Genomic DNA, 16,253 nt, shown 5'->3' with positions numbered 1-16,253 from the left:
CAGATTGTACTGCTCATTCTGCTTAATCAGAGCGCAAAACCACCCAGACCAGGTTGATAAAAGGAAAGGGAAGTTTACAACAGCTTTGCCTATTCATTAGGTTTTTTATTTAAGCACAAAACATTATCTGTATGTCTGTCCATCTGAAATGTTTTGTACTGCTGCTGTCCATCTGTGTTGAATCTTAGACTGGCAATCACAAATATTGTGCGGGGTCTCGTGAAGGCTCGTTTCCCTGCCACAGGTATAGAGAACTTCACTTGATGTGGGGTTGTGTTGCATTGGGTGAGAGCAGATCTGGGAAGATGATTATGATGAACGTTGTCTTAGTTATAGGAGAACTGTTCAACCTCACCTCTTCTCACAGGGAGATAGGAAAAAAGAAAAGAGGTAGGAAACAAGAATTCCTATAGGAAAAAAAAACCAACAAAACCCAAACTGAGAAATTCCTCATCCTATCAGGCTTAAGGAGAGGGCAAAGATACACCGGAGAGAGAAAAAAAGAGACAAAGATAATATTAGGGAACATTTTATTTTCCACATTCTTCATTTTTAACCACCCTTCTCTCCTTGTTCATTAATCCTGCAATCTTTTCCTTTCTTTGAGACACCTCTCTGAGGTGTATGGCTTATGACTGCAGTCAGTGTTAATCGAAGCTCTTCCTAGCAGGAGCAGGGGAAAACTTGAAGCTCTCTTTGGTCTCTGTAAAAACTCTATTCCTTCAAAGGCTGTGGGTACAAAAGGGCTTTTGAAGCAAACTCTGTGTAACAAATTACAGACTAGACCAGGACCCTGACTGTAATTAATGACAATGCTGAAGGAAGGAGATACTTCTTGTTATATGGTGCAAGTTTAGGATACATCCAGCAGGGCATAAACAGAAACAAGCCCTGAAGAGGAGTCTGCTGTGCTAGTAGACATTGGAGGGGGTCATTGAGAGATTGGACAAACAAGATTAACTCTCTCCTTCTGTCTCCTGGGTTGCTATATGCCTTAAGACCCAGAATATCTCCTTTATGTCTTTTCTACATGTATCACTTCACAATATCAGTTGCTAACATCTATCAATGACCCAGATGTCTAGTGACCTACTGATTTAAGCCACTGCAATTTCCTCCTGCAGTGTTCAGTCTAGGTCTCTACTCCCATTATCTCCATGTCCTCTGTCTTCATAGTCTCAAATCTTTTTTCTTTCACATTTTTCCCCCGTTCCCTCATTGTTTCATCTCCTTCCTGTAGCAGATAGATCCAATTCCTTCCGGGGGTGTTGAGGGGGGAGAAACACAACCCACAATCCATGAACCCACCAGCTCAGCAGATTTTACTTGGTACTGTTTTGGCATCCAGTCCTACCCATATTTCTGTGAATCATTGTGCCATTCGTGATCAGAGCTCCAAATGAAACTCACCAGGAATTTTTATTACTCCAAGAACAGTGAAGTAATAGTCCAAACTACCAATCACTGGAGCTGGCAGGACGGGGCTCCCAGGGGAACGCAGGGCAGCACGGCTTTAATTGTCTTTTTTTTTTTCCCCCTTTCCCCGACAGTAGGAAAGGAACTCTCCCATCCTATATTTTGTTCCAAAAACTCAGATCCTATAATTTCCATTTTCTGTGAAAAGCATTCTTAAGTTTTGGAATAATGCTGCCTTTGTGGCTGAAAATAGTTGCTGCATTTCTTGCTGAGGGTCTGATTGTTACAAATCATTAATAACATCCTCCACTTGGATTAGCTGGCAAGAACACCTCTTTGTTGTTATCCCTAGATCTCAAAGCTTTGTGTGAAGCAGGTCAGGATCATTATTTTCATTTCACAACGATAATTATTTTCACAGAGGCACTAAGAGGTGGGATGTCATTCCTAGGGGCAGAGCCAAGCATAGAACCCAGTTTTCTAGAGCCTCACTTCTTAGGACTATACCCCTCGTCACAAAAGGTAGTGAAGGGTGTTCCCAACCGTTCTAGACCCAGATTTTACCAGAAGTTAGAGGCTGACATAGCAGAGGGCATCAGTGAAGGCTTGGTACAAGGAACAACAGAGAAATGCTGGTTTAGGCAAGCCCACACTGGTACAGATGCCACAAGGAGCTCTGGTTGTGTGGAAAGCTTGTAGCTGCTGCAGGCTGAGGCTCAGCCTCTTCAGGTGAGAAATGCAATAAGGAGGGATGTAATGCCAGGAAGCAAAGGTCTACCCTGTGCCAGCTATAAGTCTTGGTGAAGAGCACGCAGCTCACCTCATCTCTGCTAGAGTCAAAGCAGTGGCTTTCAGGGTTATGATAGTGCTCTGCTGCTCTGCAGGGTGAAATAGCTATCAGTAGGAGAGATTTCCAAATACAAAATGAAAGAGTTAATGAAATGTCTTACCACTTGAGGCAGACCCTTTCTGGTGAACACAAGAGCTTAACTTGACACCCCTTGTTTTGTTCCCGTTGTTTATGTGACTGGGATAGGTAGGTTGCAGGAGAGAGGAGAGCTGGGAAGGATCAGGTCCCTCTTCCACATTTTTAGCAGTGAGATTCCAGCTCGGTTTGGTGGTGATGGCAGGGAAACCTCCATCTAGTTGAGTGCTGTGTCAGAAGCTACTTTCAGGAAAAAGAAGATGGTGTAGAGAGTTGGGATAGGATGTTCTTGGAAGCTGCTGAGGGAGAGGCACAGGAAAAGGTGCTGCTTTTTGGGTGACTTTCATCACAGTAGAGAGGCCCCCACTGTTCTCGCAGCCCTCTGGCTGGGAAGTTCCACAACCAGCATCTCTGGGTTAGGAGATGGAGAGACTGGTCTGATGCTACTGCCGTGCTGTGGGTCTGGCTTCCCCTCCCGCGAGGAATGCCCTTCACTCTGCACACAGGATTTTCTTTCGTCCCATTGAGAGTGGGCTCTGTGCCACTTTATACTTTGGAGGATCATTAGCAGAAATCATTAGCTATGATACAACCTCCCCCATAAATCTCCCCTGCACCTGGATCATTTGTCCATGCCTAATTTCCATCTCCCTAATTTTATGATTTGTCCCTCATTTGATGAGAGTTCCTTCCATTAATTGTGTAGTAAGTGCTTCCAGATAAAGGGCTGAGGAGTTGACCCCGTCTTGGAAAGACACAGTTTGGGTTTTTTTCCTGAAGGAGAGAGTCCCTCTGAAATATTCTTGCTTCCCTTTCAGAGGGCATCACTCCAAATCTTAAAGGCACCACAGCAGCTTCCCACAGGGAAAATGCCTCTTTCAGATAAATCCTGTTCACTGGAGGCGCTGCAAGGCAGATGAAAGCAGCAAAGCTCAAGTCCAAGGTGTCCTCTGCCAGAGTTAGAAAAGTCTTGTAGGCATTATCTGTACAATTCAATTCAGACCAAGGAATACCTCTGCTTTTTCTCCTCTGGATCCCTCCTAATTATACTTTGGTGCCCAAAAGCAATTCTGTGTCCTCCCACAAAAATCTCCTCTGCTGAACTATTTCATGTTATGTTAGGCTGCAACAGAGATCCTTAGCCTGTGTGATAATGGGCAGGGAGGGAATTGGCCGAGTCGGTGGAAGAAGGGACTTAGCATCAGGCCTGCAGAGCTCTTTTTCCAGCTTTTCTGCAGACCTTCTGGGTGGTCCAGAATAAGGCAGCTCTTTCTCAGTGCCTCCGTTGCCATCGAAATAAGATGGTGATACTAGCAGTAGGGTGCCATGAGAGTTTAATTAATTAATTTGCAAACGCTGTGAGATCCTCTGATGAAATTCACTGCATCAGCACAAAGTCGTATTTAATCTATATTACATATGGAGATCCCAATAGCAGGAGCATCCCAAATGCACAGGAAAACTGAACCAAAAAGAGGTGCAGCCAATCTTTCTGAGCACCTCACTACATAGTTTATGTCTCTGGCAAACAGGAAAATTTTTCCAAATCAAAGCATTTGTCCTTGAACTTCTCACTATGCACGAGTGTGAGGCAGCTGAAACAGCTCACACTGGGACAAACAACCTACTGGAGCACTCTCAGAGCTGAATTTGACACAGTGGGTCTGCTCTGCTGTGCTGACTGTGTTTCATATCTCCCAGCCTAATATGCCCCATCTTTTCTCATACCTGTCCATATTTGACATGGATGTTAGAAAATCCACCAAGATAAAGCTTGATCCAAAACTCAATCAGAGAGTGCAAAAGCTTCCCTGGAACCACCAAGGCTGTAAATGGTGCAGGAGGCAAAGCTGTCAGATTCTCAGCACCTCTCTCACTGACTGGTATCTTTAACTCTTGATTTACTCTTGAGGGTCCGTCCGTGACATTCTTGCCCTGGTACTCTTTTCTCCTGAGTTTCTGTCCATCGCAGGGGTAGTACAAATTCAGAAGAAGGGCGTAGGAGAGGAGAGAGGCACAGCGCTAGAAGCAGCTTGCACATTTTACAGGTAACATTATCTTTTATTGGCATCCTAAAAAGAATGTCAGGCACTAGAGTGGTTTTTTCTTTTTTTTTTTTAATTTCTGCTTCACTGCCGTTCCACTGCAAGATTTTTATCACATCCATGATGCCAGCAGAGGCAGGCAGTGCTCAATGACACAACTGGCCATTCACAAGATTTCTGGAGACCTTTTGTCACATCCTCTGGAGCAAACTGTGAAGGTCTCAACATCATTTCTGTTCTAAAGCTGGAAGTAGTCTGACACTCAGCAAGGCACAGGCCTTCCTAGCTGACCCTTCAGCCAAAAGGGGCTCTCTGCTAGTCAGCCGGACCTACTGAGAGGGATCTTCCCATTGTTTTACAAGTTGAAACAACCTTTTAGTAGTTAACCAAGACAGGCATTTCTAGCAGCCATCCAGGCCATGGAGTATTCTTGCTCTCTCTGAAAGTCAGTAAAAACATTTCTATTGATGTCTGGGCCAGTAGAAACATTTTCACTGGCCAGGCATTGCTTTCTGACCCAAAGAGCTTCTCAGAGTCCAGGCAACTCTTCTCATTGGCATATTTCATGTGACAGTTGACATTGCTTCCCATTTTCACAGCAGCTCAGTTCTCTCTGGTCAAACTATATGGTAAGATAAGACCTTTTAGACCAGCAGCAAAAACTCTGGTACCAACAGACTGGCCTTGCAGTCTGTCTTCTCCTTCGTTTCAACCTCCTGATTTTCCTGACTGCTTCCCTTGCGGTGGGCAATAAAAGTACAAAAAGTATGATCACTCCCTTTGCCAAACCCACTGAAGAGCAGGTAAGTCTGTTCTGTAAGGACAGTTGTACTGTTGCCACAGAAAGCAGAAGTAAGAAAAGTCTTCACCAGGTTTTGGATGGCTTGGCTAGCTTTGGTTGGGAACTGGAGAAAACACTGCGTTGTGACTGCCAGAAAGAGCACTGGTGCTGGACCACTGTCGTGTTAACTCTCCAGGACAGCAAGTGCAGTTTAAAACCTGGAACTTAGAGCCCTGTGGATTTGCAGAGCCCTGTATGACAGAGCAGGACCACTTCAGTGGCTCTCACTCCAGTGGCTGCCACCCCAGCCCCAAGCCAGCCTGTGCTGTGAGCACTCCAGAAGTAGATTTTTTTACCCTGTGACTCCTCAGAGCTTCAGCAGCAGCTGCATGGAGTCAGCAGCTGAGGTTTCTGGGTGTGTATGGAGGCGGGTAGAACTGGGCTGTGGGTTTTTGTCCTGAGTTTTGCAGTTGCTGTCTGACCCTGCAAAGGCCTTTTCTCTCTTTTTGCAGAAGACAGCAGAAACAAGCAGTTGAGCACTGGATCCTGTTCTGTATTCTCTCTGCCTTGCAACCTTCCCCTTTTTGCATGAAGCCATGCAATAAATGTTGCTGTATCCCCTATGGCAACTGCAATGGCATGAGGAGCTTTGCTGTGGCCACAGTAGCACCTCATGCCTTTCAAATTTAAGTATGATTTTTCCCAGGTATCAATGACTGCAGGTAGAGAGGCAGCAGGATAGATCTCACACTCATGAGTGCCTCTTACTTTTACCAGCCTTCAGACAAACCTTGAAAAGACACCTGAGATGGTGTAAGCTAGCATAGTACTGCCTAGGCTTACTCCAACCTGAGAGAGGATGTTAGCAGGACATCAACCCCATCAACCCCAATGTTTCTCCTTCATGTTGCAGTTCTGAGAACTGTGACCATACACTAAATTTCTTTCCTAGATTTCTTTTGCCTGAATGAGGCTATTTTTACTAGCTGACATGAAATTTTTACTAAATGCCACCAAAATTCACAAAGCACTGAATTTTGGGCCTCATGGCAGTAGGTAAAATATAGAGTAATTGTATTGATTTCATTGCATTTTCCCAGACAACGATGCAGATCGGAGTTAAACCACAGAAAGGAAAAGTTCAGCATGGGTGTTATCCAGTCTTTTGAAATTAAGCTGAGTGAGTTCCAGATGAGATATGCAGTGGCATACCTGGTTCTGCAGTAGAAGCAAATGCAAAGCTGGTTATAGCCCTACCTTCCACCAAACTCACCCTCTAAGGAAAGGATGAAATCATTGTTTTCCCTGGGAAGGAGGGACACTGTATATTATCTAATGATTATAGCAGGATCTAGGAAACAGGATTTCTGAATTCCTTACCCTGCTGTGCCACTGCTTTGCGGCGTGGTCCGAGGGAAAACATTTCCACATTCTTCTACTTGGATAACATAGTTGTGAAATAAACCATGCTTTATATAGGATTTTATTTTCAAAACATACGCCATGTCCATATGCCACAGTACAATGACTTTGTCTGAGATAACAGGCTGGGGTAGGAAACGTACCACTGTCTGTCTCTGCGCTGTGAGGTGAGCTGGTAGGATCTGGTTTTCTGAACTACTGAACACCTGTACCTCAAGTCAAAATCACTGTATAGTCAAGGTGCCAAATACACCGGAGAATAAGGCCACTGAGCATGTGCATTGAACTTTGAGATACTTGCATAGAAGGAAGTAGAGAAGTAGACAGCATTGTTGTTAGCATTGCCAAGGACTTAAGCAGGTCCCACCTGAGCAGAATATTCAGCTGATGTAAAAAATCAGAGGAGAATGTTTGTCTCAGTTGATTCTGGCAAAAAGAGGACACAGTGTGTAGCCATACCCTCCAGCTTTGAGAATTTAACTGAGTTGTTCTGAATCTCCTCCTTGGTTTTGGTACTTTGCATGATTGCAAGATGGATGTGTGGCGTAGCTGATGGAGGATCATAGGTGTACCCCCAGCACATGCAAAGTGCATAAAGGTGGCCAGTCACAAAATGAGGAGTACATGAGAGAACAGCCACACAGATCTGCCCCAGTCTCAGATCAAGGGCTTGACTGCAATATCAACATCCTGCAAAGTTCTGCTCTGGATGTGAATCTCTGCACAGTTAGCAAATCTCCTCAGACAGGCGTGCACCTCTCACTGAAAGTATTGTTAGGATCTGTTGCTGATCCAGACTGCCTAGAAAGCTGGATTTGAAGGGACAAGAAACTGCAAAAGTAAGGGCTTTTATTTTTTAGGTAGTCTGATTTTTAACTATGTAAATTCACAGATTATATTCTGATGATCCAAACACTCTGGGTATGGAACAAACACTGGAATTCCTTTCCAAAATAAATTCCAACACACACAGCATTGAGAGGTCTGATCTTTCTTCTGCAGTTATCATACTGAGTTTATGTATTATGCTTTGTGTGTGTCCGCACACATGAGAGTGGTGCTATTGCAAGTGCAGAAAAATGTGTGGAAACATGTGAATGTGGACAAGTGCCTGTGCATGATAACATGTGCAAGAGGCTTTTTGTGTGTTTGGGACAGAGGGCATATGTATGTCTACAAATTTGTGTCTATGTGGGAGTATATATGTGTGGGAACATGTGCATGTATGTAATTTTGTGCTTGTGTGGGAGAGAGGAAGGGAAAGCATGGTAAAGTTATTTGAACCTGTTTGAAGGTCGGGTCTCCCCAAGGTTATCTGCTTTTTTTCCCTTGAATCTGTAAAGTAATGGTATTCACACTCACTACTTGAGAAGTGTTTCTTTTTATAGCTCTTCCAGATGACAAATAATGCCTGTTTTTGAAGTCCTTTTTAAGTCATTGTTCCCTGGACGCAGATACCATGTTTGGGTGCAGGAGGGGAACAGAGCGCAGAGCTATTTCCCCTTTCTGTCTGCAGAGAGCTTTACTGGGACTAGTGAAATTCCAGCCAGGATCATCCAAGGGGCTGCAGACTCACAGCATATGAGCTAATAGGACACCCTCTCCTTCAAGCCCCGTGACACAGTGAGAGAGAAGCAGACACCCACCACAGTCCACTGCAAGCTCTTCAGGTCTAGACCATGGAGGCTGTAAAATCCAGCTGAAATCAGTGGTAGATTTCCTGGAGTAAGCCTCCCCAAGTTCACCCATTGAGAATAAGCCAAATTCAGACTGGGTGAGTGGACAGGTGTCTGGATCAGAGCCACCCCTTGCTGGGGGGCTGGGGTTCGTCAGATATTGCCCATCTTCAAAGATTTTGGGCACTGTTGCCCCCTGTGGGCAGTATGGGAGTGTGGGCAGCACATACAAAATTTTCTCCACTTCCCAGAGAAGTACAACTAGCCTGTTTCCCAGCAGACTAATACAGTGCTGCAGGCACTTGGTGATACTGTTCTCTCACCATAGTGGCAACCTTTGTTTTTTTAAAACTATCCCCTTCTTCCTTGCCTTCCCTTAATCCTAAGTGTTTTGGCTAACATCTCTCTGGTAGCAGCAACAGCCATTCTGTGCCCAGAAGTTGTTCTGTACAATGTAAGCACAGGAGCATAACAGGAAACAGTATTTTGTGCTGCTTTGCCCAGGGACAGACAACTCGTCACACCACAGAGCATTCCCATTCCTCGCTGTTGTAGTGGAGACTTTGTGTGCCCATCACCAAAGGACAGTGAGCTTATCCCCATCTCTGGAGTCTGGCCACCGATTTACTCTCCTCCCTGCAGATGGGATAACTGAGCTTTTTCTGCTGGTCAGATCCTGAGATGTGCTGGAAGCTCAGTGTTCCCAGTGGCTATGATAGAAATTTTCTGGAATATAAACTGAATGGGTCTCTCAGGATTTGGGCCAGAGGGAATTGCAGATACCCATGAAGGTGTTCAGCTTCATAATGGAAAAAGCTCAGGGGAAGTGGCCTGTGGGAAAAATAATGAGCACAGTGGAAAAACAGGGAACAGAAAAGGGGCAGAAAGATTCAAGAAGTAATCCAGAAGAGGACAGGGAGAAAGCTTGGTTGAATGGATAAACGGTCTGCGAGCAGGAAACGATATCTGACTTAATGTATTAGTCAGACAGAAAAATTAGATGGTGTAAACTGATCCTTCCTGCAAGGGGTGCTGAACTTTTTTGGTGACTTTAGAAGGCCATGTTTACAGTAACTTCAGCTCGTGACCAGGCTATAAAGGCAGGCTCTTTGGGGCAAGCAGTGTTTCATTAACACACACACCTGCCTCCATGGGCAACCTGGCTTTGCAGTTAGTGGGCTTTTTTTAATTTATTATAAGATTGTACTTTGCTTTTTAACATAGAAATATAAAATATGCATGCATATGGCTTATCAAAGATGATAACATTCACAGGTAAGGGAACATAAGTCCACTTTATAGCAATAAATTATCTTCCCCACCCTTTTGGACTGATTAGCAGCTGCGCCTCACCTAAGCTTTCTAGAGTTTTCCTTTTAATTTTTCACCTGAATTGTTTTCCGCGTTTTAGCTACAGTCATAGGGGGTGTTTTTATAAAAGTGCCTGCAGGGATTTCTGATCGTTGTTCCCACTGAGCCCCTGAAATTACGCAGTCAGTTTTGAGATGCTCGCCTGAAGTGTTGATTATCACAGAGTTTAATTTTAATAACAAGAGGCAAAGGCTACTTTAGTTTGCACTAGATTTCCATTCACCTGCAGGAAGTTACCCCAGTTTGCTCTGGTTTGCACATTCATGACTAAGTGTGCTTTAAGTCTTAGGGAGACTGAGGTTTAAAATTTAGAGCTCTTCAACAGGATTTGAAAACCTGGCTATATGAACTGGTGCAAGTCTGCTGGGGACAGCTTGATATGCACCATTATATAACCCGGTTTATCATTATAAGCCATTGAAACTGATAAACTGTTTCAATCCACGGAAAGGCAGTGTGTCTCCAATAGCACCAAGCCAAGTTTATTGGTATTAGGGTATGATTCAAGTCAAGCCTCAACTTAATAGGTTACCAGTAAAGTTGCTACAGTAATTATCAGTGCAGTTCCAGAGTAAAATTTGCCTGGTTGAACCATGTTGGCATTTATGTTGGTTCAGACAAATATATTTTACTTTGCCATTGCAACTGGTCAGGAGTATGGTCAGGTACTGCGTCTCAGTTGGGGAAAGGGGAACATTAAGCTGTAATAATTCAGCCACTTGAGAAATTTGTACATACCTTTAGTGTACAGGCAATCCCCAAACTTCTCCTACAAATTTTCTTGACTATCTACTTTTTCAAGTACATGAACTGATTGTGGACATCATGTGTTACTTCATAACAGTCCCAGAGAGAAACAGTTTAATAACAGAGGATAGGTAAGTAAAACCAAAACTCGTACCTTTCCCCTAAATCCACTGAAGGGAATAGCTGTGCTTAAGAATGTGAGATACACCCCCGAAAGTAGCTGGTTCAATAGTTGCTCAGAACTCTTTGATACCACTTGGGACCTTTTCCAGTACTTCTGGTTAAGCAAGTGCTCAGCTGCTCTTCTAGTCTGTGGCTGCCATGTGCATTAGAGTCAAGTGAAATATAAAGATGTCAGACACTTCCCACCTTAAATATCCTGTCTGACTTTGCCTGCATAAATGGTCTAGTCATTTTACATTCGAGGGATATATTCTGATTCCTTTGGTCAGGTTTTGTACAAATTCAACTTCAGCACCTTCCCTGACACCTGAATTAGAGCAAGGACTTTGGGACTGGGTCTGAGACCACTCATGAGGCATTTATAGTAACTGCTCCAGCATGTGGAAGGAGCAAGACTGAGTTGGGGTTACGTGGGACTCTGCTTTCACTTTCTCCCAGGACTGAATGCGTCACATGGAGATCATACCAAAGCAGGTCCTTAGGTGTGCTGAGTGTCCCTTCTGCTTGTGAACAAGCTCTGGCAAACACTCACACAGAGCAGTGCAGTGACGTTTGTATTTCCATAGGTGTCTCAGGTACAGCATGTGTTTGCTGTTGGAACAGGAAGGAGAGCTTCCTGGAACCGGACCAAAGCAGAGACAAGGAAAGGCTGCACAGATCTGAGTACCCCACAGACAGAGTGCACTGAGGTGGCTGCTCTCTGTATGGCATTTCCAGGTGGAGCTAGGCCTGGTTACATAGAGATGGTTGGGTTTTCTCCCCAAGCTCACAAATGGCCTGTAGCTCCAAATACCAAACAGACCCTGGGATCTAGTACTGTTTTCTCTGCTAGGTTGTTTCCTGCTGTTTTCAGAGGTGTCTTTCACAAGGAAATTGAACTTTTAATGCCAAAAGAGCCGGATTCCACTGGCAGATCTGGGTGGCAGAAATGTGTGGCAAAGTCAGAAGTCTGGGTCTGGGAACTGAGAGTGAGAGGGTAGGACATGAGCTTTTATGAAGGATCATTTTCTGAAGGTGAGGCGGCTCTGCTGGTATTGGTTATCATACTAGAGGACAAATGTTCCTTCCCTTTGATCTGTAGCCTGTTTCACCCTGTAGGATTTTCACAAGAGGATTTATCAGCCTGTATGTTTGTTAAGTTGAAGCCGGAAAGGGAAAATAGTCCCTTCAGTCTTTGCTAGTGGAAATTGCTCTGTATGGAAACCCAGAACACAATGAGAAATAAATAAATTGAAACCCAGAGCTGAGAAATAAACAATCCCTGTGGGAATAGTGTGATCACAGGAAAATAAGAACAATAAATTGCCCTTCTCTGAGGTTTCAGGGCTCTTAAAAAAAGATCAAATAAGTCTCATAGCTCCTTCTGAATGTGGTAGTGATCTTTTCCCCCATTTTACAGATGAGGATGCTGAGGTACAGAGTGACAAAACAGCAGAAGCACCAGTTGCAATATTTAGTATATATGTACACTGCACAACGCAGTGCCTTTCAGAGATACCTGAGCTAGCTTGATATCAGAAGAGTACAGCTCTATTAGTACAGTGATCTGTCTGGTATAATTTTCCACTGCTTGCTGTACTTATTCAGCAGTGGCTTGGGTATCTTTAACCAGCATTGTCCTATGCAGTGTCGTCATACCTTGTAATCTGATTCATATATTCCTAGGACCAGTGTGATTTTCTGTCTGACCTCTTTCATATCATGGACTGAAGAAGTGCCCCAGCCTCTGTTCTTTACACTAGTAAGCACATAGCAGAAAGCAGTCCTGCCCTGGTTTTAGCTGATGAATCCAGGTGGGACTTAGCATTATTTCCCATCTCTTCACTTTTAGGTTCTAGGTTCATTTTTCCAGAGAAAACATTCCGGACTCATTCTCTTATCTAGCTTCTGACTGATGCTTTTTGGCTTTACCATGCTACCTAAAACCAAACATGGTCTGTTTTTCATGAGAGTTAAAAATATGAGAAAAACTGTCTGAAAAAGAGAGAAATGAGTGCCTGCCAGCTGAAACCAGAGGAAGGGGCGTTTCCTCTTGTTCCTTGGGACTGGCCTCTGGGGGTCACTGTAACTGCAGACAAATGGGTTGGGTAGTGCATTAACCGGGCAGCAAGGAAAGCAAAACTTAAAGGTAACGTTTCCAAAAGACATTCTGGTCTAGTCTGGACTGTTAGACTGATTCTTTGTGTGCATGAAGGTCACCGTCCTCAACCAGGTTACAAACTGAGTCTTTCTGAAGTGCAGACTTTTATTGTTGAGGCAAGCAAGTATCTTCCGTGGTTGCAGAAGGCGGCTGTAAGCTTCATAGAGGGCAGTGGTTTATAAGCAAAATAGCCATAAATACATCAGCCAATGGATTAGTAACTTGTGTGGGTGGGTGTAGTACATGTGCATACATATACATATAGACATGCATATACACGTATTTATTTCTCTGCCAGGCTTATGCTAAGTGGTATCATTGAAATAAACTGCCAGAAGAGTTAGGATCTTTGGGTGAAAGTGTATATGTTTGAAAATATAGCTATAACAATATTTCCTTTGAACAGACCACTGTGTAAAGATATCATTCCATTGCAGAGGCTCACCAAAGAGTGGCTCGAATCAATCTGCGTGCTAAATCTGGTGAAACAAGTCTACAAAACAGAGTTTGTTGGTGAACTGGTGGTAATTACATTGCAACTGAAGGTTGCTTGCAGACGCAAGACTAAGCTAAAAAATCTGAAACATATTAATTATCATTACCTGCTGCAAAGCCCCTTTCACTATGAGTTGGTTTCACACTGCTGTGGGAAGGGGGTAAAAGGTAAATTTGGAGACACAGAGGAATAAAGTGTGTTGGCTAAGAATCAGCATTTTAGGCTCCCTTGTTACTTGGGAGTGGTGACTTCCATTTTTTAACACAGATTACAAAGAAATGGTCTTAGAAAAATTTCACAGATTTCAAAGGGAGACGAAGATCCCGTGCGTGCTAGGGAAGAATCGCATGCAAAGATGTAATGCAGAGATACAATATTTAAAAAGAGAAGAGTAGTGAACATCTATGGGCTTGATTCAAATGCCTACTGAAACTGATTAGACTCCTTCCCCAGACTTCAATGGGATCAGGCCCTTGATATTTTATAAACACAGATATATATTTAAAATTATTTAAGAAAGTTAAGATGATAGAGAGATTGTCAACTTCCAGCAGCGGTGGTTAGATAGTGTAACACCATCCTCCTAAGAGATGCTACATCAAGATGATCAGGGAATTATGTGCATAAAATAAATCCTCAGGCTTCAAGATAAGAACATACTGCAGTTTCTTGCCATATGGTTCAGACTAAAATTTCTTGCTAGCCCAGCTCAGATTCTCTTCCTTCTCCTTCCTGATACGCTCCAGCTGAGCTCAGCTATTCCTGGGCTGGTTCTAAGCATATTAAGAAAAATGTATGTCAGTGCCCACTGTAGTTTATTTTCAGTAATCTAAGCTACAGGGGCAACCCCTTGCACTGCTGTTACACTCTGCTGGCTTCATGGGGTCTCTGTCAGCACCTTGGGTCTGCCTGTGGGCAGCAAAGAGCAGAAGAGGGACCTCAGTCTGTTCTCTGGGGGGGATTTTTGCAAAAGCTTAGCCTCAACCTAACTGCACTCCTGTTGGAGTCAGTCAGAGCTTTGCTGTGTGGGAGATTTAATGTTGACTACAGCAGGGAGCAGAACACTGGAAAAATCTCACAGGAAATAGCTGATTAGAGAAAAGTAGTAGTTTAGGCCAAAGTGAAGAGGAATCTTCTCATTCAGTTAGGATAGATGATTTTGATCAATTTTTGCAGTGGCCAGTGCAATGTGTCTCTATTTTACATGAGTGAGGGAGAATGAGGCGAGGGCGGGGGTGCGGGAAGAGAAAGAGAAAGCAGTTAATTTGACTGAATAAAGATAAAAGAATGCAAGCGCCACCGAGTTTGCTGTTTATCTGGACATTGTGTAATGTTGCGGAATCAGATGTGGCGCTCTGGCTTTTGCACAGAAATGCCCAGGGAGAAATCCAGCCTTACTGCTAGCAGTAATGAGTTTTTTAGAGGAGACTTCCTGATCTCTTCTCTTCTCCACAAGGCATCCACTTTGAAAGCAAATTCGTGGCACTCTGGGCTTCCTAAATAAGAGGAATTTTCCTCTGATGTGAGGAATGAATCTCTGTTTTCACCCCACTGCGGGGCAGAAAAGGGCAGGGGAATGCCAGGTTGCCTGAACACAGAGACTGTCCCTGCAGGGGAGAGTATGGCTATTTGGGAGAGGCGAGAGCCCAGCCAGTCCAAAAAGACATTGTGAATTCATCCAAAGTTAACCTAATCCTTTTTGGTTGGGATGGAGGACTCTAGGTGTTTAATTTAGAAACAAAGGAGAGAAGGGAAAGCTGCAGTGGTTGTAAGGAAGAGCAAAGCCCTGGGATTGCAGAAGGTCTGTGAGGTCCCGCCAGGTCTGGATTGATTAGTATTCAGTATTTATAATATCTCCATAATGGTAAAACAAAAGAAAACAAGCCCAGAGAATGCATTTTTAATCATCAATCATTGCTCTTTGTTTGTCATGAATGAGTGGCGAGGGGAAATAGTCTCCCATAATCACCTCCCTTCACATCTCCTGCCACACAGGCCTCGCTGGGTGTGCTAAAAGGGAAATAAATAAACAAGCAGCAGATCTCAAAATAAATCCCAGAGACATGGGTGCTACGTGGGTTATCACACTCACACACAGGGGTCTTGTTGGAGATACAAACTGAGGGAAGGACATTTAAAAAGCAGGAGACAAAGACAAAGACAAAGCATAGACATGGCATTAAATGTGAGAAAAAAGAAGCACTGGAGTTACTGAGGGGCAGCAGGTGAAAGAGGAAGAAGCTTTCTGGAGAGCGATCAGTGGTGAAATAATCAATAAGCAAAAGCATGTCAGAATAGGGACTTCTCATGGGACATAGGACATTGGGATGGAAGGCTTGAAAAGCCACCAAATCCAAAAGAATTTCAACCTTTTAAGTATCTGAGGATTGCATAATTTTAGGATTTCCACATGAAAATTTTTTTTTTTCAAGGATAGCATTCATGCTAGAAAAAAATAATGAAAAGCCCATAGTTTCTATTAAGAGCCCCCAAAACCGTATCTTATCAGGAACAGCACTATGCTGAACTTCTCCAATGGGATCCCTGCTTTGATCTTGCAGCAGTTCTCACAAGGCCTTTATTGTAGTCCCAAATGCCTCTTGGGAGGAAGGGAAACATTATAATTCTCCCTTAATAAGTGAGATAACAGGCTGCTGGGAGGGTAAGGCCCAAATTTTCTAAAGCAGGGCTGGTGACTCCACACCCACTCGGTGCGTTTAGCTGAATGTTCTCAGGGAGATGGGAGCCCGGAGCCATCAGGACAGCCTGTAAGGAATAGACACGCTACATCTGAACCCTATTGAAAAATAATAAAAAGGTAATGACTTTGTCATTACTGGACATGGGTTTGTCTGTTGGTGAGGGGGGAGGAAGGGGAGGTTTTCTGCATTCAGGCTATAAATAATGTTTCCCATTATCCCCTGCAGTTCTCATGCATTCCTTACACAGCCCTCAGTTTGCCTCCATCTCACTTGGCCAGCCTGTGAAGCCCCCCATGCCATCCCATCGGGCTGGCACACACTGCTGGAAAAAAAGGAGAGGGCCAAGCAA

This window comes from Buteo buteo, chromosome 5 (genome assembly GCF_964188355.1).
Source record: "Buteo buteo chromosome 5, bButBut1.hap1.1, whole genome shotgun sequence".
In the NCBI taxonomy this organism is placed as follows: Eukaryota; Metazoa; Chordata; class Aves; order Accipitriformes; family Accipitridae; genus Buteo; species Buteo buteo.
The sequence above is the reverse complement of the archived record's forward strand: the minus strand, read 5'-3'. Positions refer to the sequence as shown.